Source organism: Bactrocera neohumeralis, chromosome 4, assembly GCF_024586455.1.
Source record: "Bactrocera neohumeralis isolate Rockhampton chromosome 4, APGP_CSIRO_Bneo_wtdbg2-racon-allhic-juicebox.fasta_v2, whole genome shotgun sequence".
Taxonomy (NCBI): domain Eukaryota; kingdom Metazoa; phylum Arthropoda; class Insecta; order Diptera; family Tephritidae; genus Bactrocera; species Bactrocera neohumeralis.
In genome coordinates, this window is record NC_065921.1 from 52526517 (window position 1) to 52548541 (window position 22025).

The 22025-nt window shown below is 36.3% G+C and overlaps 1 pseudogene; it reads left to right on the forward strand.

Moving 5' to 3' along the window:
- Positions 1-1486: 1486 nt before the first annotated feature.
- LOC126755756 (piggyBac transposable element-derived protein 3-like) lies at positions 1487-15774 on the forward strand (annotated as a pseudogene).
- Positions 15775-22025: the final 6251 nt, after the last annotated feature.

A 22025-nucleotide genomic window follows, 5' to 3' on the forward strand; every position in this document is an offset into this window, starting at 1 on the left:
AATTAAGAAGAAGAAGATTTGGTTTTGCAAACGAAATTTATAAAATGGGAGACATTTCTTAAATTACACATACATATATAATATATATATATATACAATTTCAAGGTTCCCTACATGTTTTAAGAAAAAATAAAGAAATTTCAAATTTAATGGGGAAAGTTTATATCATTCAGAAAAACATTATTTGGCATTTATTTTTTGAAGATTACTTTTTTAAAATGTTGGCCATCCATTGAGTTCTAAAACGTTATTTTTTGGACAGCTCTTGAATCTTGAATCAAGTTGCTCATCGTCAAAATTCGGCAAATTTAGCTTGTTTACAAATCTATTAGCAAACAAAAATTGGCTCGAAAACGTCCGATCTCCTTGGAACTTTTCAAGACTCTATAGTGCGAAGTGATGTCGTTTGGGAAGGTCGGGCAGCTTTAGTTCTTGTATTTTGTACGCTTCGTATTTAAAATCTCGACGTAAAAAACGCCAATTCGTTCCATACATCAGTCCGAGGTGAAGCAAACTGCACGGCATCAACTTTCTACCGTCATCGTTTACAGTCTTAGCTACGGCTGCTTTATTTTCTTTTCTGCGTGCTGGACATGGTCTATTTGGTCGAATTGAGTAGGGTTTCAAGATGGGTGATGGTATTAGGAATAGTATGCTCAGTAGGCCGATTACAACACTTTCTTTACGGAACGTGATTTTCATAATAAAGTTGAACAATTTGTAAATGTGGTTCAGGAGTTAGTATTTCCATGATGAAATACCAAACAATACTGAACAAAAATAACAAGGCAGCTTTGCACGACTCTTGTGCGATCTGTCAAAAAAGGCTTTTTAAAAAAGTGCCTTCACTTGGATCACGCGTTACATTGAAATTAATGTAATGTTACGTCATATTAAGGTCCAACAATAGTAATAATCTCTTTATTCCCACAAGACTCGGCTAAAAGTAATTGAATTTGAACAGGATTATTACTTAGTGAGGACTGCAAATTCACTAGCATACTGGTGTGGAACTGTGAGCAAAAAAATGTTAAGACTTTTTACTTAAATTTCGCGCGAAAACTTATTCGCCGAAATAAACTTCTAGTTTGGTATGACTGGCCATGTCATCTGTACCAAAAGTCATTTCAAAATAGTCATTAATGTTTGGTTTACGCTTGACTTTGTGAAGCATATAAAGTACATTCAGCGATTTTTACGATAAGTGAAATTACATATTCAACAAAGAAGGAACGCGTTGACGGCGAACCTCGTCCAGGACGGCCCTCAACATCAACCGATGAACAACATGTCAATAAAATAAAGCAATTAGTGCTTGAGAAGCAACTATTAACTACCAGAGATCTTATTAGCATCGTTAGTATATCGAAAAAGTCAGTGAAAACCATTTTGAAAGATCATTTGGGCCTAAGAAAAGTGAAAGCACCATTGGTTTTGAAATCACTAAACTTTTTCGAAAAACAGAGTTGCGTTGTCTTTTAAAACAATGCCTTCCGACAATCAGGATGGCATGAAACGTATTATCGTGCAAAGGTGAGCTGAAGCCGAAAAAATAACGTCAAAACGGGTTAAAAATCAACGTTATGTTGACAGTTTTCTCCGATTATCGAGGTGCACCACACCGAATTCCGGTCAAACTCTCAACAAGAAATACTATTTGTTAAGCGTCGTTTGTACGAAGCTATTAGCAAAATGCTGAAATTGTGGGTCGATAACTCTTGGTTTTTATACCATGATAATGCACCGTCACACACTGTATTGATTCTTCGAGAGTTTTTCGCTAAATTTTCCACCAATATCATGCTGCAACCACCGCCATTCGTCTGATTTAGCTCGTTGCGACTTCTGGCTTTTCAAAAAACTCAAACGACCGCTCCGGTGAAACCGGTTTGAGTCAATTGAAGACATTAAACGTTAATCGCAACGCGCATTGAAGACTATTTCAGAAATATACTTTAACAACTGTTTCGAAGATTGAAAACAAGAGTATTGGATCCAAGGGGAATTACTTTGAGGGAGGACAATATAGATTTTGAGGAATAAATTAAGAATTTTAAAATCATGAACAACGTCGTACTATTTTTGACTCATATTAGTACTCCGAAACTAGATCATATTATAATACTTTGGGGAAGATACTGGAGTGATCCAACAGTTTCGCCTTCGAATGATATAAGCAGTTCTAGACGCTTACATACTATACGAGTATGTATTTCAAATTCTAAAGCAATTTCGGAAATCACGTCCATGAGTTAGTCACATTGTAGAGGTGAGAATACTCATAACTTTTACTCTACTTTGGTCCCTAGGCATGCACCTTTGAATTTGGAGAATTGTGCCTACCGTTAAAAAAAAATATGAAGATGCGATTAAACAAAGAAATAGTCTTAAGTTCGGCGAACGGGCACAGAATATTCATTTACTTATTTTATTTCTTATAAAGTTGGCACAGTGTGAAGGCTAAATTTCTAATGTCAAGCGAACGTCCGAAGTTTATGCAATCGGTCTTGTGTTGACAAATAATTGTACAAATTTTGATGATATTGAACTGTAGACCATATTTTGAGGTAGTGAAACTGGTGTCTTACACGCGGAGATTACAAAAATCAAAGAAAATCTTGTTGTTCTGACAAAGAGCGTACTCACAACAAGAATAGTATATATACCGATAGTCGAGCGGCGTTTAAATCAGTGAAGTCTCCGAGGATCTTGTCAAAGTTATTGAACCTTGATCACATGGTGCATCTAACATCATATTTCACAATAAACTTGCAATGGGTTACAGGACATAGTGATATTCCTGGTAAATGTGAAGCAGATGAAATAGCCAGAACAGGCACCAACCTACAATTAGACCCCGAAAATGAGGGTATTTACATGCCTTAAAATTTTAAATATTTCATCTGCGAATTATTATTACTATAGAATTAGCTGAGTCTCAATGGAGTCAATATCTGATTTGCGCAACACGCACGCAAACGTGGCATGAATGAAACAGAGGCCGCACATGTCGACTGTTATCACAACATTCAAAACAACAAAAAAAAAAGTTGTAAGAACTCTGGTAGGAAGCTAACAGATCACTGTCTGATTGGCAGACACGCCAGCAGACGCGGGTATGTATTTTATTTTGAGAAGCTACTTTTTATACTCTCGCAACAAAGTTGCTAAGGAGAGTATTATAGTTTTGTTCACATAACGGTTGTTTGTAAGTCCTAAAACTAAAAGAGTCAGATATAGGGTTATATATACCAAAGTGATCAGGGTGACGAGTAGAGTTGAAATCCGGATGTCTGTCTGTCCTTCCATCCGTCTGTCCGTCCGTCCGTCCGTGCAAGCTGTAACTTGAGTAAAAATTGAGATATCATGATGAAACTTGGTACACGTATTTCTTGGCTCCGTAAGAAGGTTAAGTTCGAAGATGGGCAAAAAAATGGGCGCACAAAATGGCGGAAACCGAAAACCTATAAAGTGTCATAACTAAGCCATAAATAAAGATATTAAAGTGAAATTTGGCACAAAGGATCGCATTAGGGAGGGGCATATTTGGACGGAATTTTTTTGGAAAAGTGGGCGTGGCCCTGCCCCCTACTAAGTTTTTTGTACATATCTCGTAAACTACTATAGTTATGTCAACCAAACTCTACAGAGTCGTTTTCTTCAGGCATTTCCATATACAGTTCAAAAATGGAAGAAATCGGATAATAACCACGCCCACCTCCCATACAAAGGTTATGTTGAAAATCACTAAAAGTCCGTTAACCGACTAACAAAAAACGCCAGAAACACTAAATTTTACGGAAAGAATTGCAGAAGGAAGTTGCACCCAGGCTTTTTTTAAAAATTGAAAATAGGCGTGGCCTCGCCCACTTATAGACCAAAAACTATATCTCAGGAACTACACAACCGATTTCAATGAAATTCGGTATGTAATATTTTCTTAACACCTTGATGACATGTACGAAATATGGGTAAAATCGGTTCACAACCACGCCTTCTTCCAATATAACGCTATTTTGAATTCCATCTGATGCCTTCTCTGTATAATACGAGTATATACATTAGGAACCAATGATGATAGCGGAATAAAACTTTACACAAATACGGTATTCGAAATATATGTAAATGACGGATAATGAAATCTCGATTATCACTTTATCATGCGAGAGTTTAAAATGTTCGGTGACACCCGAACTTAGCCCTTCCTTACTTGTTTAAATTGTTAAAATTACTTTCTCATTATGCGTAATGTATTACAACGCACAGGATTTACGAAGACGTTAATCTCTATGCATCTATGTATATGTAAGTCGACACTAGCGCAGCACGGTTCAATGAGCAAATTAAACGCTCTCTGCAAGCCATTGCTATGACACCGTTAAGCCGTGCAGCAGAAACTTATAAATAGAGTTGCCACGTGAGAAATGCTAGGTTATGTAACGCTTCGGTTAAAGTTTCCACTCACAAAATGAAAACAATTTTTTAAAAATTTGGTACTTTCTTTGATCGGAAAGTAGTTTCAAATTTTACCTCATCTAAGAGTAGGTAATGCATATTTTTATACCATGCAACGGGTGAAGACTAGCTGAATCTTTTAGCTATGTTCAGCTATATGGCAATGTGTCCCCCAGATTTTGATAAATCGATCAGACAGTTTTTATTTGGCAAGATATTTTCACGATTATTATGAAAGACAATGATATAGTCTATAAATATATCGTATAGATCGGATCACTATATCATAAAGCTGCCATACAAACTGACCTATCCAAATCAAGTTTTTGTATGAAAAACATTTTTACTTGACGATATATCTTCACGAAATTCATAAAACATATATATATATATTTTTTTTCTTTCTATAAAGTCGTTTTCATTAACCGGCCCTTGTCTTGAATAGCGTCGTTTTGTAGGTTATGTCAAGAACTTTCAAAGATGTATAGTATTGCCAGATACGAGCTCTGTAGCGCTTTATTCTTAGCCGCGAAGTTCAAAAGGCAAAAAGGCGGAAGGGAGATATTTTCCAACATAGTATAATATTGGAGCGTATAGCACAGGATCATTTCTCGTATCTTATGATAAACTTGTTGAACTTGAATAAACTTTAGAAAAACTCTGAACTTGTAATCTAGACCATAGCTTTCATAGACTCTCAACTTTCTATCTAAGACAGAACTCTCACAGCGCGTAAGAAAAGATTTATTTTGTCGCCTTCAAAGTATACCCCATTAGCTGTAATATAATTACGCCAACGATTTTTTTCAGTCCTCGAAACACTATTCAAAAGCTCTTTTGGTATAGCCTTCAGCTCCTTCAGCGAATTTGGTTTTATCTCTTCGGTCGGCTGAAAACGGGTTCCAAAGAGTGGCTATTTCATTTTAGGGAATAAGAAAAACGCATTTCATACCCGACTTGTGAGAGATGTCGAGCTCTCTTGCAATCACTATAACCAGTGGCGGATGCAAAAGCTAAATGGCTTATAAATAATTTTACGACGCGACTTAACACTGAACTTGAAATAGATGCTTCATCCAGCTCCATCTGAAATCTTTTCGGTTGATACATTCTCTGCTCTTATTATCCAAGTTTTCCAACATAGAAAAGCCAACAGCTATCAGCTAAAACCACGTACATCGAACATTCTGACATTTTGCAGATATCGGAACTGTCAAGGGAATAAGATAAGAAGAAAAATGCTGTATTAACTCCTTGTTATTGCCACAAAGTGAACAGGAATATTTTCAAATCTGTTAAGATACGATTAATCGAGTTGGTATGCTAAACCATAAAAGGTGGACACATTTTCTAAGAACATGTATTTCAAACGTTCGACCGCATTAGGGAAAATACTTGGCGAACAACTATCCAGTTATGTGAAACAAGACGGGTTCAACGCCACGATGCTCATTACAGCGATACTCATCACAGCCGTATGCAAATTTGAATTTATAATTGGGATTTTTTGATTACTTGATATTCTATCTCTAAATCACTCACCCACTGTGATTCTTCAGAAATAATCGATCGATCTGATCGTAAAGAAGTATTGGATGAATTTGAATTTGCTGCTTCCAGAAAAATTTTATGTTTTGAGAACCAAAGAAATGGGAAATCCTATTGACTGCTTGATACATATATTCAAAGGTCTATTGAATAATGATAACGTCGAGCGACATTTGAGGCTCAAAGGTGAAGTTGATCACTGGTAGTGTCATTGGAGGCAGAAGCAAAAGTCAAAAGACAACAAGTTACCTACCACGCCATTGGAAATGTTGAAGACCTGTGATATAGACCTATTCCCAGTAAGTTTTCTTCGTATATTCTGCACATATCCTGTGACGAATGCGAGCCCTGAACGCCGTTTTTCACCACTTTGCAAGAAATCGTGGTTGAGGACGAACATGTTTCAAGTTATATTGAATGACATTGCTGCACAAACAACATGATTGAAGTTATTGCAAAATAAGTTCTCAAAAGATTCTCAAAACTTTGCCAATATGGTTTAAAAAAAAAACAGAATAAATGATATTTTCGGAAAACTCAATTTATTTTGTTCAAAATAGCCTTCTGTTTCAATGCAGCTTTTTGCACGGTCCAAAAGCATGTCGAACGAGTGTTTTAGCTCGTTGGTTGTATGGCCGCCAGTATGCCGGTGCAAGTCTTTTGAATAGCCTCTACGAAAAGAAAGAAGTCACACGGTGCCATATCAGGTGAACACGGGGAGTGGTTAATGGTTCAAATGTGATTTTTCGTCAAATAATAGTCCTTCGAATGTGGATATGGATTCTGAGCAATTTTTGGTAGTCAGTCAATTTGTGACGAACAAACCGTGCGCACACCTTTCGTAAGCCCAAATTTTCGGTCAAAATGCGATAAATCGATGTTTTGGAGATTTTCAATTCCATTTCCACGAATTTCAATAATTTTTTCGGCTGATGTTTGATAAATTCACGCACAGTTCCGATGGAATTTCTGGTGATCACGGATTTTTATTGGCCCACATGTTGTTCGTCATTTATGTCCTCCCGACCACTTTGAAAACGTTGAAACCACTCGTGCACTTTGCAACGGGCTAGGCAATCATCGCCATAAACTTGTTTCATGAATTGAAAAGTTTCGGTAAAAGTTTTACCAACTTTAAAACAAAACTTAATGTTGCCTCTTTGTTCGAAGTTCATTTTTGCACCGATAACACAAACATACTGACACTTAAAACGCAATAACTTCACTTCCAATAGATGAAATGTTATGAAACTCTCACTGGGCAATCGATAACGACAGCAAATTCTAACACACTGGTCGCACCTGTTTACGTTGGAACATACCTTCTATTCATTACGCGAACTTACTACAGTATTATACATTGCAAAAAAATATGTACCCGCATGTCTACGATTTATAATGTGTTTTATATGAAATTAGCAGGATTTTATGTTAGAAGGTCGATTTGAAAATTTTCTACCATGATATTAAACTGAATAAAGGCTACTACTCGTATATTTAATATAATAGTCTTCAGGCTTCAAGTAAATGGTTAGTTGCTGTAAACCCGAAGAATTGAAATTACAATTTCCAAGGACTTTTCACATTGTAATGTATATAGTAAAGATTAGCACGACGACCTGTGCCGATTAAAAAATTTGCAGGCGCCCTTTTCTACCTAAGAAACTGGCGGAAGCGCCGTCATGGGACCACTAAAGTAGTATATACATAGTTACTATACAAATTGAACAATCGGAATCAAGTGATGGTTTTCAGATTTCTGAACAGGTCCTAATGGCTACAATTGTAAATAAGATATTTTTGTAAATCTGTATAGAAACAGATATCATGTTACAAATATTTATGTTCATTATCGCCAGCACATACGAATCTAGTCTCAAACGTAGATATGTATTTACAAATACCCATTTCTATCAACAGTGTAATAATCGTTCATTTCGCGTATACTGATTAGAGACTGTAGAATTTAATGTATGCAATGTGAAAGATCGGAAATGACTCTGATAAAAAAAGATAAGAAGTAGTTGTGTATGCCATTGCCGGGAATCCTTCGTGTTATTTCTTAACAGATGGTATGGAAAACACTTTATTTGACGAGATATCTTCACGAAATTTTAAATTTGTTATCACCACGAGATCAAAAAAATATTTAAAATTTTAAGAAAAAACTGTTTTCACAGGAAATTTTCATTTTTACATAACACTGTTAAATTCTTGCATTTGTGCAGTTGGTACACTAATTTTTAATTATACATACAAGCATTAGACAAATAAACACACAACAACATATAAGCCAAATTATTTTAGTATGGAATTTCATTAAACCAAGCATGTACGAGTGATTATGTGAATGTTTGTCGAATGCAAATTACAAAGAATGTAATACAGGACAATGCTAGACAGTTTAGTGCGTATGTGTAAGTAAGCAAGCGCGCTTACTGGCGTGCATATTGAATGCATTGAATACATCATATTTGGAATTTTAGCACACATGCACTTATGTCTTTACATATAAATGAATATTTCGCACACTTTTTTTAATTAGTTGTCGTTTGTCAAAGGGCTCTGACCGTTAATTCGAATCCTGCAAAGCATAATAGAGATTATGAATACATATACTACAAGATCCGTTCCAAAATAAACAGGATCTAGCGCCCCCTGGTGGCGCCATCTATATGTCGACTAGTGCGTTAGAATCTGCTGTCTTTATCGATTTCCTAATGACATTTCATATATTCGAAGTGAAGTTATTACGTTTTAAGTGTCACTATGTTTGTGTTATCGGTGCGAAAATGAGCTTCGAACAGAAAGCCAACATTAAATTTTGTTTTAAAATTGGTTAAACTTTTACCGAAACGTTTCAATTGATGAAACAAGTTTATGGCGATGATTGCCTATTCCGTAGCAAAGTGCACGAGTGATTTCAACGTTTTCAAAGTGGTCGGGAGGACATAAATGACGATCAACATGTGGGCCAATCAAAATCCGTGATCACCGGAAATTCCATCGAAACTGTGCGTGAATTAATCAAAAATCAGCTGAAATTATCATTGAAATTCATGGAAATGGAATTGAACATCTCCAAAACATCGATTTATCATATTTTGACCGAACATTTGGGCTTACGAAAGGTATGTGCACGGTTTTCCGCACAAATTTACTGACTACCAAAAATTGCTCAGAATCCATATCCACATCCGAAGGATGATTATTTGACCAAAAACCACATTTGAATCATTAACCGCTCTCCGTATTCACCTGATATGGCACCAAGCGACTTCTTCCGTTTCGGAAAAATGAATTGATGTATTGAAGCAGAAATATATTATTATTTTGAATAAAATAAATTGATTTTGCCGAAAAACCTATTTGTTCTATTTTTTATAAGTCCTGTTTACTTTGGAACGCACCTTGTGTATATGTATTTTATGTATATAGGAACATTAAAGGGTATAACTATAAGTTAATGAGTACTAAAGCTTAAAACATGGCTACATTTAGGCGGTATTAATACCTATGAAACATTTGAGATCTAATTTGACAGAGCGCCCTATGTACCATAGGCCCCTAGGCCTAAAGAACTGCAATAAAAAGTAGACTGGATTGAAATTGAGTAATTCACTGTGGCAATGTTATTCTGTGGTCTATTGTGCTATATGTTATAATATATCTTTTAAACCAGTTCGATCAAAAAACTATAGTAAAGTTCCTGGGTTAATGGAGTGGTCTCATCGGCTGTATTGTTCTGATAGATCGACTCCTCTTTATTGCTGTTGTGAAGCAATCGAGAAGCATGTCTTGTAGTTTTTCTGCCGCGTGGCTGCAGAATTGATATATATTTGTATGAAAGCATTATGTGCAGATGACATCTTAGCGTAAAGTGATCCGTAAAAACATTATTAGCTATCCTAGTTTGCTTCTTGATGAGAATAATTATTTCTTGAGCCTTTTCATATTGAACTTTTCTAGAAACAAGTTGGCGAGGCTCGGAGAGTTGCTGCTGGTAGCGATTTTTACAAAACTTTTCTTCTCACTTGACACCTCTTATATTGTGTGGAATCCACATCGGCACCGACCCTACTGTCTTCACTACAGTTTCTATCGCTAGATGCCGGCGAATTCGTTATGTTAATGCATTTGTGCCCAGAAATCCATCTAATGGTATGGTTTTATGCATGGAAAACATTTTCAGGTTCATTATGCACCCAGTATCCTAACATAACCTCGGCATATCTAATAATGGGGTAGACCACAGCAGGGAGAATGTTTTGGAGAACTGCCTATGGACACTGATGTTTGGTACGTGGTCCCACTATTCGAGCCGGAGTTCTACGTGTCGATTCGGAGCCGTCTGTATATCATTAATGCTTTCTTTTCGAGAGTGGAATCTCAAGCATTAGCCTCTTTAAGCTACTCAGTTTGCTGAAATTGTGTCTTTTGACTTCAGTTGTCTTAAAACACTTACTATGTATATATATATATATATATATGTAGTATACATAAGCTGTTATATGGATGCTAGGTTAGAATTGGATAGAAACATTTTACCTAGACTTATGTAGGAATAAGCAGTTTTTCGTAGTTCGTTTTTATGAACCTTCTATTGGCGGTTCCTTCTCAGCTCAAAAACTTGCGATAGACTTGTGGGCGGGGCAAAGCCGTTGGCGAAGTCTCCTGACTGGGAGCTCTTCATCAACTCTAGTTTCAAATTATTAGACCACTGTAACGTGGCTGCCATCATAGTAGAAATAGATATACTGGTTCGAAGTGTATTTTCCTTCACTCCGATAGACGATACTCGAGCGACTATACTGTCTTAAAGCTTCTTCCATATTAAACATGTATGGGAGTCCGGTGACAGCAAAAAGTGCAAAGTCGATGGAGGCTTTTTGCGTTCCGGGGTTGGACCTTGAGTGACGCTTCGTTAGCATATGAGGAGTTTATTTGTAACACAGAGGATAAATATCTGGCCAAGTGAGATCCATCGATTTTTGATCGACCATACAACATAACAGAGTGTACCGTAAGTAGTCCTCCGAATTAGTAGCTCTTAGCAAAGTTTGAGCTTGAGAATTGCTAAATCAACTCAGCTTGTCACGTTGATAATTTATATGTTATATAGTACATATACCAACTTATAGTGTCTTCCAAATTTCCTCTTGGGTGTTACAAACAATGTAGCAAACTCAATGTTCTTTTGAGTATTGATTGGATGCAGATCAAGCTTGACATTTTTCGATGAGTAACCGCCTCAAAAAAGAATGATACCTAAATATTAATATGAGAATAAACGTAGACGCAACAATAGCAACAAATAGTAATGCCGCCACAGGAAAAATGCATACTGTGTCGAAAAAATTATAAGTATGTATGCAGCGCATACCAATAACCTCTCAAACATACATACACACACGATTTTTATGCATAAACATGTGCTGCAATGAACTGTTGTTGTGTTACCAGATTTTTTTAAGCCAGTCAGGAAAATCGCTTTTAATTGTTATTGTAATTTTATTCGCATTCGCACAAAGTGAAAAAGCAGTAAAAATTGCATGGCGAAAGACTGGAAATTTCTGCGGCCTTCGATACGCACGCAAAATGAATTTACATGGAATTTTAATGGTGGCACTGACGCATACTGTATGTATGTATATACACACACAAAAATGTCTAGCAAAACACATAGATGCACATGATGGATATTAAAATCAGTATATTTCTCATATAACTCCACTTTTAAGTAAAACATTAAATTTTAGCGGGTGAAAATCCTGTAATAATGAATTATGAAATACCTTGTTATCGACTTTTTATAATTGCTTCAGGCGAGCATTTTCCAACTGTTTAATTATTTCATATTTAATACCTTCATGCTTCTTCCTTGCTCCTGATGAAGTTTTTCAGTACGAAAAGTTTTATCTATGCAATCTAGAATGGTTATTATATGGTGTTCCTAGTCTCCTGGCATGAACTCTATAAAACGGCGACCTGTTAGCACTCCTACAAGAGCTCTTATATCATGCCTTCTGAGTTTGAATAATCGGAATGTATGGCCCATATTCCATTCATGCTACGTTTGCCTGCTTGTTGAGCAAATTAGGGATTGACTCCATCGTGATTCAGCTTTATTTATAAATTTTGTTCAATTAAATTTACATAAAAAAGCGTCATGGTCAAAGTAATTAAAAGGACGATACTAGCCTAGAGCTCACTAACCGTTCATTTAAGGCTGGTTAAAGAATGATAAACCTGTATATTAGGGTGGAGCGATTTTATTAATTTTTGATTTCTGTTTCGGTATACCTGAAAGTTGCTGTTTTAGGTAAATATTAAACACAAAAAAAAATCAGTAATCTCATGCTATGTTTAGAGGTGCCCCCATCGACTTGAAATTTTGAAAATTTATGCGCAATTCGCAAACATTTTATAAACGTTATTTCATGTTCTAAGCGACGCTATGTCAGAGTAAGATAGAAATTAATGCTCTTAAAACATATATACCACTATCTAACTATATTATAATAACATTTGTAGCTACGTTCCGCACTTTAATTTCACATTCCTAATTTCACACTCAAAAACTTCCCCCATTTTATAACTTAACGATTTTCCTACTGATTGAAAGAAAAAAAATCGTTTTTGGTCAGCACGACCTTCTCGTTAAAACTTTATTTTTAAAACTGATTTTTACAATGTTCTTAATCTAAAAGCTTAACTAAATGCACCGGGCAAAACATAATTAAATTCCACGAATTCGCTAATTTAGGTGGCGCGTGTGCTGACAGTGCGTCTGGGCTGTGCTGTGGGCAGTGCTGCCAACTTTTGGCCAGGAAAAGAAGCTGTTTTTGACGGGAAGAATGGAAGAAAAAGCTAAAAAAAATGATAAAAAAATCCAAAAAAAATCTAAAAACAAATGTATCAAACATAAGAAAAAATGTCTAAAAAGAATAATAATTTATTAAGTTCATTTTTGTTTAAAAGATTTCCATTAATTTATCTACATATGTATATCGTCTTGGTCTGTCTCATTTTCGTATGAAATATACGTGCCTATCATCTGCAGATATTTTACAGGCACCATCCTTCGTAATCTGTTTCTGTATATTAAAATAAAAATGAATAGAGTATATCTTTTGCTTGAAATAACACTTTACCTTATGCTTTCAGGCCTATTGAATTTCTTAATTTTGATTTAACCCATATTATCCCAGCGCTCCATTTAAGGTGCACTTCTTTTTTGTTTCAGATTACGCAAATTTTATTCTGTGTTGGTAGAGGCTATAATTTATTTGGGTTCTTGACGTATGTCATTATCACCTAAAACTTGTTGAAAGTGATTATTGTTTTCGGTTATCTCTCAGGAATTATTTAAACTCTGTGAATTTCAGCCATCATGAATTCCAGGAGAGGGGAAGTAAAAACTTTTTTTATACTTATAATTAATTTTACCGTTTTCGTTTTTTTTTTTAAGTTTTAACTAGTCTATTAGTTAACATCATGAATTTGACGAAAATTTGCTTTTATGTGTTCATTTTACTAAGTTTTGTGTACCGCCCCATTTGAGGTGCGCTGGGAATAGGAGGCACCGTGGTTTTTGCTCTTGTACTCCCAGCTTCAGTAAACTATATTTAGAACTATTTTACCGTATTTTTATATGTTTTGTTATTTACAGGTTGAACGTTCACGAAATTATATCGGCATTAGAAGATGATCATAATATACTGTCTGCAGATATATTTATCACACCACCTGAAAACAATGACTTCAGCGATGAAGACAGCGGAAGCGAAGAAGCGGGAGAAATAGGTAATCTTACGCGTCGGCAACTACTAGCAGAAGCTGAGGTGCGATGCCAGCTACCATCAGCAGATGGGGTCCTGGAAACCGTAGATGGAATTCCATTTATAAATCAGGATGAACAGGAACAACAGCCGTCCGCGTCTCAGTCAAATGAACCACCTGCAAAAAAATCTAAGACTATTGTCACGAGGAAGTGGAGACAAAAAGATATATAGCTGCAAACCCTGAAAGGGAGTCGATGCAACCTGATTTCGTTTTAGATAAGGATAATCCATTAGATTTTTTTGAGATGTTTTTTGACGAAGAAGGTTTCGAGCTCCTGCGGTCTAGCACGGAACAAAATGCAATTGCAAAAGGACATGTCAATTTTCGAGTCACTGTTGAAGAAATTAAAAACTTTATCGTATTTTGCTTTTGTCAGGCTACAATAGCGCTTCGCTATAGATTATACTGGGATCAAAGTATTGACACTCATCATCCAGGAGTTGCATCATGCATGACTCGTAATCGTTTTGAAGAGCTTTTACGTTTTTTTCATGCATGCGATAACAACCGCCTACCTTCTGACGATAAGTTTGCAAAAGTAAGGCCACTGTGGAATCTTATGAATGAGAGATGGCTAAAGTTTTATCCCGGAGACAAACATTTGTCTATCGATGAGTCTATGGTACCTTATTTTGGAAAACATGGCGCAAAACAACATATTCACGGTAAACCAATACGTTTTGGCTATAAGATTTGGTCACTGTGTACACGATTGGGTTATCTTATTTATGGAGAACCTTACCAAGGAGCTAAAACTGGTAACACCAATCCAAATCTAGGCGTTGGAGGCTCTGTAGTGACAAATTTGATTTCGAAACTGCCAAGTGATAACCACTACAGTTTCTATATTGATAATTTTTTCACTTCTTTACGTTTACTAGACGAAGTAAGTCAGATGGGTCATGTTATCACTGGTACATTACGTGCTAATAGAACAGAAGGTGCCCCGCTAAAAGACATCAAGGAGATGAAAAAGACATCACGGGGTTCGCACCACCAAATTACGGATTTATCATCCAACATAACTTTAGTGCGCTACAACGACAACAACATCGTAACTATTGCCTCAACGGAAAGCGGTGTTCATCCGATTGGTAAGGTGAAGAGATGGTGCGGCAATAAAAGAGTAGACGTAGATCAACCGCATTGCTATCTATTATATAACAAATATATGGGCGGAGTCGATCGACTCGACCAAAATGTTGGAAAATATAGAATTTCAATAAGACTGAAGAGATGGTATTGGCAAATGATAATGTTCCCCATAAATGCCTGTGCTAATAATGCTTTTCAGTTATACCGAGTTTCACCAGCAGGCCAAGCTAAAGACGCTCATGATTTCTTGTCTTTTACAAGATACATTGTGCAGACTTATTTGATACTTGGCAAACCTTCTACATCCATAGCAAAACGCATTGGAGGCAAGACACCGTTAACTACGAAAAGTAAGCTGCCAGATTCGGTAAGGCTGGATGGGAAGGAACACTATATCATTAGAAACGAAACTCAAATTCGATGCCGCGAATGTCACAAGAATACGAAATTCAAATGCAGTAAATGTGGAGTTGGCCTCCATCAACATTGTTCTCAAGCTTTTCATACCATAAAGTAATTTTTTTTCTCTCATATCAACTTTGATTTTTAGCTTACGTTTATAATTGATCTTATATATTGTGATTTATCATAATTTTTGTGTACTTATTCTTTATTTACTAATAAAAACCATTCAAAATAATAACCGACTTCGCATACAAAACCCGAAGGCATATTTTCCCAGCGCCCCATTTAAGGTGCGGTCCTGAATTTCAGCCAGTATAGAAAATATTTTTGATAAAAGCTTATTTTCATGTTATTTAGAGCCTACTCACTAGATAGACATAGAAAAAAAACATTTTTCTATGTAATATCACACCTTGGGATAATATGGGTTAATTAGGTTAACCTGGCTAAAAACCCTTTCTATCTCCGCGTTTGACCAGGGTAAATACGATATTTGAATGGCCTCAGTTGCTAACTCAAAAAATCTGCGGTTTCCACCAGAATCTTTAAAGTTTAGCACCTCAAACCAAAATTTGTTTGTGTCGCTGATGTTGTCCCATTTAATCAAATTTATGTTGTTGTATTGGCGTTCAATTTTAGAAATATTTTTGCATTGCAGGAACTCTAAAATATCTGTGATGATCCCCAAGTGGTCAATTTGCGCCATTGCTGTATGCTGTGCAATAAAAAGGCACAGTGATGCTTCCTTAATTTGCACATTATAATTTTCAGATGCTCTTGCAAAGTTGAGCTTGTTCGCCTGGGTGAAGCCACTCATGGCACTTGTGTGCTTCTTTGTTGCAGCGTGAGCTCGCAGATCACTCAGTTTCGCTGTTATAGTGCTCTTGCAATAGGTACAGTAAACCCTCTGCTGGTCTGTATCATCCCTGCGAATCCATGTCTTGAATTTATCACTTTTAAGCCACACATCGCGGCATTTTTGCTTGTATTCTTTCGGCATTTCACAACTTTTAAGAATTTACGCGCACTTTTTAAATAGAGATGGAACCACTAAATATAGATGACATTCGCGTATATCGAGAAAAACAATCGAACCGTCACCACATTTTCTGGTTTGATTGTAAGTGACTATCGTAAAGCTACCACTTTTTCATATTTTTTGTACTTATGTGTTAACAACACAAAAAAAGTCAGAAAAAGCCAACTGAATTTCTAAAAAAAGCCAGAATTCCCGCTTTTCCCAATTCCCGCAATTCTCAAATTTATCCCGCAGTTAGCCTTCGAAAAAAGCCAGTTTTGACGGGAAAAAATCCAAATTGAGATGCTTATTTTATTTTGAGATTTCTTCCAAAATTTGCAAAAAATTATTGCGACGATGGAGGTAGCTGCAACTGCCCCAAGCGAAAGTGAGCCGTTGGATATAGTTGCTGCCTTCAGGAGATTTATTCTTCGAATGTTACTTATGTGGAGTTCTTTCAAAGCTTCTAGTGAAAGTAATTCAATTCGATTTTTCTCAATTGGTGCGGGTTGCAGGACTACTGGGATAGCGGGAAGTGGAATTAAATCGAGGTTAATATAAGTTTGACCATTGATTTTCAGCGCTGAATTATGGAAATTGATGATCTGCGTTCCTGACAAGTTTTTGATCATTCCGTCAGCATCTATGTGTCCTTGAAAGCCATTAAGTAGTAAAATTCCGGTTTTTATTTCTTCAATTTGTGGAATGTGGTGCCCGTTACTTTTGGTGCAAGTTGAATTATGACTATTGATTATTCTGGTATACAGGTGTTATTACTTATGTTAATTACTTGATTTCAATTTTCTTTTATTCCATATATTTCTTTTTTTCCTTTTAAAATTTTATTTTATTCAATATTAATAATAGATTTATCAGATTTAAGAACAGGTCTTAATATAATTTTTTGGAAATTTTCCTTAAGAGTTAATGGTATTTTTACCAAGTAAAAAATTTTCATATTTTTGATAACAATATTAGTATTCGATACTTCTAATGCCTCTTCCACATTTTTAAATGGAATTTCATCATTCTCTACTTTTTCTAAAGCAATTTCAATTTATTTTTATTTAACAATAATGTATTCAAAATATCTTTTTTCGCCCATTGTATGGCGTATTTTACGTTAATCAATTCTTCTTTTATTAGTCTTATTCTGTTTTGAAAATTAATAATTGTTTCATTTTCTACATCCGAATCTTTTCTTATATTATTAAAAAGTTTATTCACTATTTTAGTTACGTTATTTAATTTTTCGTTAAAGATGTCATTTATAATTATTAATTTCAACCGGTTTAATGGTTTCTAAAATTTGGAGGGATTGGATTAGTTCGTGCTCTAGGATAGGATATAGGATAGTGTCCTTAGGTATGTCCGAGTAAACGAATTTACCAATGTCCGTCAGAAATTGTTCTCGTCTATTACGTGTATTAGTCTAAAGGCTCCGTTCTGAATTTTTGCTAGTCCGTCATTTATTGTAACTAATTGTGCGTTCGAGTAGTCGTAGATGTCCGTTGTCACAGTGGCATCGTAAATTAAAAGACATCTGAAAGAGAGAGGTTAATTTTGATTTTTAATATTACCTTTATGGACTATTTTTCCTGATTCTGTTAAAATTGTTGAATTTCTGTCTTCCTTTACTATTTATTTTCTAAATTTTGGAGAGATTTTCGTACCTAATCTTTTGTTTATTTTCACATAAATAATTTCTCCTGGGTGGTAAATTTTTATGGGATGTCGTTTTTTGTTATGATAAGAAAGGTCTTTTACTTGCTTGTTTTTTAATTCCGAGATATTTTCTTCCCTTGCTTTTTCGAATTGATTTGGATCGGTGGAGACTCTTCTACCGAAAAATACCTCTATTGGTTTCTTTTTCGTGGTTGAGTGAACTGTATAATTGTATTCGTATACGGAATTGTCAAGGAGTTCGGCGAATGAATTGAAATTTCGTTCTGCTTTTAAATAACGCATTATTTCCGTGAGTGTCGAGTGAAAACGCTCTACTTGACCATTAACGGAACTTGCATAAGGTGGTGTTTTAAAAATTTTTATGTTAAGTGTGTCTTTCAATAACAATTTTATAGTTGCTGAGTTGAGGGATGTTTCGTTGTCAAATACGACCGATTCAGGTACGCCAAATTGAAAGAGTAGTTCACGAAGAGGTTCTTTAATATGCTCTATTGCTCTCGATTACAGTATTTTGGTTTGCGCATATTTCGAAAATTTGTCTATCGCTGTTAGGACTATATTTTTGCTTGTTATGTAGATATCGATATGTAAAATTTGTCCTGGATACTGCGGTATAGGCGTTTCACCTAATTCTGGTTTGCTAGGCTGACGATCATACTTATTTTCTTTACATACTGAACACTGTTTAATTATGCTAGAAATTTTCGAGAATTTGAATTTTATTTTCTCGACCGTTTCTATGTGCTCTTTTATGGGTTTTGATTATGATTTCTTCCTGTTCTTGTTCGTTTGTCACGTCCTGAACTTGGAGCTGTGTGAATCGGATTTTGTAATTGCTAAAGTGTATTGGGTATATTTCTTGAATTTTCCTCATGATGCGTTCATCTGTTTTTATACAGTTAACTACAGAGGGATTAAGGTACCTATCTTTTGAGGCGGTTTATTAGTATTTCTGAATCGTATCCTGGTTCTTCTAAAATGTGTCTGTGGTATGTAGGGAATACTATTTTAAACTGGTACGTTGAAGTCGTACCTATGTTTAAAAATAGTTGGTTTCTAAAAACGTTTATAGGAGTTTCTACAAGAGAAATTAAATTGTCAGAAGAACTCTCGTCGCTGTGTTGGGTTATGGATAAGGAGTTTATTGGTTCGAGTGGTGGCATTCTTGATAGAGCGTCGGCGACAACATTAGTTGTACTTGGTTTGTAGTGGAGTTCATGATTATATTCCTCTAGAATGGACTTCCAGCGTTTCATCTTGGCATTATTGTTTTTGTTACTAAGTGCCTGCCTTAAAGGCTGATGATCTGTAAATATCTTCACTTTGGCCGAGCCATAAAGGTACATAGTTTCTAAAATTGTTAAGGCCCATATTATGGCCAGAAATTCCTTTTCATTTGTAGCGTATGATTCTTCTGTTTAATTTAGAGTTCTGGAAATAAAGGCAACAGGTTTTTTATCCTGTGAAAGGACTGCACCGACGGCATAATTTGAAGCATCGGCAGTCAAATGGAATTTCTTACTGAAGTCAGGGTATGAGAGTACAACATCATCTTATGTCTGAGGTAGGGATTTTTTAATTTTTTTGAAGGCATCTTTTGCTTCATCATCCAATTCAATATTTATTTTAGCGGATTTGTTTTTGGATATACGTCCCTCTTCCCTTCTTAAGAGTAACGTTAAAGGTTTGGCCAACTTGGCGAAATCCTTTATAAAGCGGCGGTAATAGCCGGAAAGACCTAAAAATGGTATCTTAGCTATCGCTTCCACCTTTGCAAGGTTTTTTGTTATTCTCTTTGATGAGATAATAAAACCTAATAATTCGACTGAGTCCTTAAAAAAATGGCATTTGTCCAACTGTATCTTCATGTTGGCTTCTTCAAGCGTTTTAAAGATTTGTTGCAGATGGAGGGCGTGCTCCTCGTCAATATACACGTAGCATATCTTGCCAATATGATGACGAAGGATGTCATCTAGAGCGCGTTGGAATATTGAAGGGGCATTTTTGAGTCCGAATGGTAATCTCGTAAATTCGCATTTACCATTATTTATTGAGAAGGCGGTCTTCTCAGTATAGGATTCCTTGAGTGGGATTTGGTGAAATCCGCTTTTTAAATCTAACACGGAAAAGTATTTATTGTGTCCAAGTTGAGACAGTAGTTCGTTAATTTGGGGTATTGGGTAGCGATCTGCTACAGTAATTGCGTTAAGCTTGCGGTAATCGATTACGATTCTATACTGTTTTGTTGCCTTGGGAGTCGGGTTTTTTTGCTACAACCCAAACGGGTGAGTTATACGGTGACCTTGATGGCCGAATAATACCATCATCTAACATTTTCTTAATTTGAGATTCTGCTTCGCTTTTTAACGCCTTGGATAGGGATAATATCTTGTATATACTGGGGTATCCTTATTTGTTCTAATTTCGCCTATGACTTTTGTAGTATAAGTGAGTCTATCGTTAGGTTCTGCAAAGAGTTGTGAAAATTTTTCCACTAAGTTATTGATTTTGGTCTGTTGATTTGGTGTCATGTGATCCTTTTCGATATTAATTGCGTTTACTGACTTTGATCCAAGCTGATTGATCTTTACTGTAGTATTACCTTTTATTACCATGAAATTTCCTTTGACATGAATAACGGCTTCGAGATCTTTAAGACTGTCATTTCCAAGGATACCATGAAACGAGCGCAATGATGGAAGAAGGCAAAATTTCAATTTGGTGTCTACGTTAAAAAGATTTCAACCTGCATTGGAAGTAAGGCAGCGAAGAGTGATTCATTCTAAAAAATGTAAATCTGTAGTGTCAATATAGTTGTCGCCCTGTCTTTCCTCATCATAATAGTCAACGTCATTATCTGTGTTGGTCAGTTGGCGTCTGAGGATATTCCTCTTGATTTGGGTTTTGCACGGGGTCTGAATTTATGTGGTAATTCTGCTGTATTTTGTTTGGTAGTGGCGGGTTACCAGTCGGAGGTCTTTTGTTGATCGGGTCAACGGGACGTGGTCTATTCATGTAATTGATATTTCTGGTACGCTGCGATGGATTAACATCCACCGGTTCTCGTCGCGGTGGTGGATTATTCGGTTGTTGCGTATATGGGGTTAGCAGTTGCTGGTATTGACACTTCGGTTGTGGCGTTCTATAGGGCATGGTTGGATTCAACCTTTGCTGGGGAATGTATACCAATTCTGGGTAGAATTCGCTGTTAACCCTTCTGGGGAGAAGGGATGGACGAATGTCCTGGCCTTTTCTAGCTTGGGTATTGCTGTTTAAGGCGTAGAATGAACGGTAGTTCTGATTCTCTAGTTTTAAACATAAATGGAGAGCCTGGGGGAGATCCGCTGGCTCCTTCGTGCCAAGTAGTCTGGGTAAGTCTCCTCTTAACCCACGAATGAAGGTATCAAGGGCTTTATCCCTATATGTGAGCGTTAACAAATGTACGGCTTCGGCGCCGGCTTCCATGCATCCTAATTTGTTAAGGATCAGAGAAAGGTGAGAGTACACTCGCTGGTAGAATTCCTGGATTGTGAGGTTACCCTGCACAAGTGAAGTCATTTGGTACTCCAGTGTACCCAAATCGCTCTTCTTTGCGTAGTGAAGCGTCAGACATCTGGTGATGGCCTTCCAGTCGAGCGGAGTATTGTACGACTCCAAAGCAATGTCGGCATTGCCTAAAACCTTATTGCGAATGACATTGAGGATCCCATAATATTTGGGGGTTCCTCTTTGTGGTTCATAGATCTGGAGGATCCGATCTACGCACTTCTTCCAGGAGTTGAACTCCCCTGGGTTTCCCGAGAATTCCCGGAGACATCTCACTACGTCCGGTATCTTTTCTAATTCGCTAACGGTATTTGCGAAGTTAGAGTCAATTGAAATATCGGAAAAATCTGAGAAATTCGCATTTGGATTGAGGGCGGCTTGAACAAAGTTTCGCCCTTCTTGTTTAAAAATGTTATTTACAACCCCT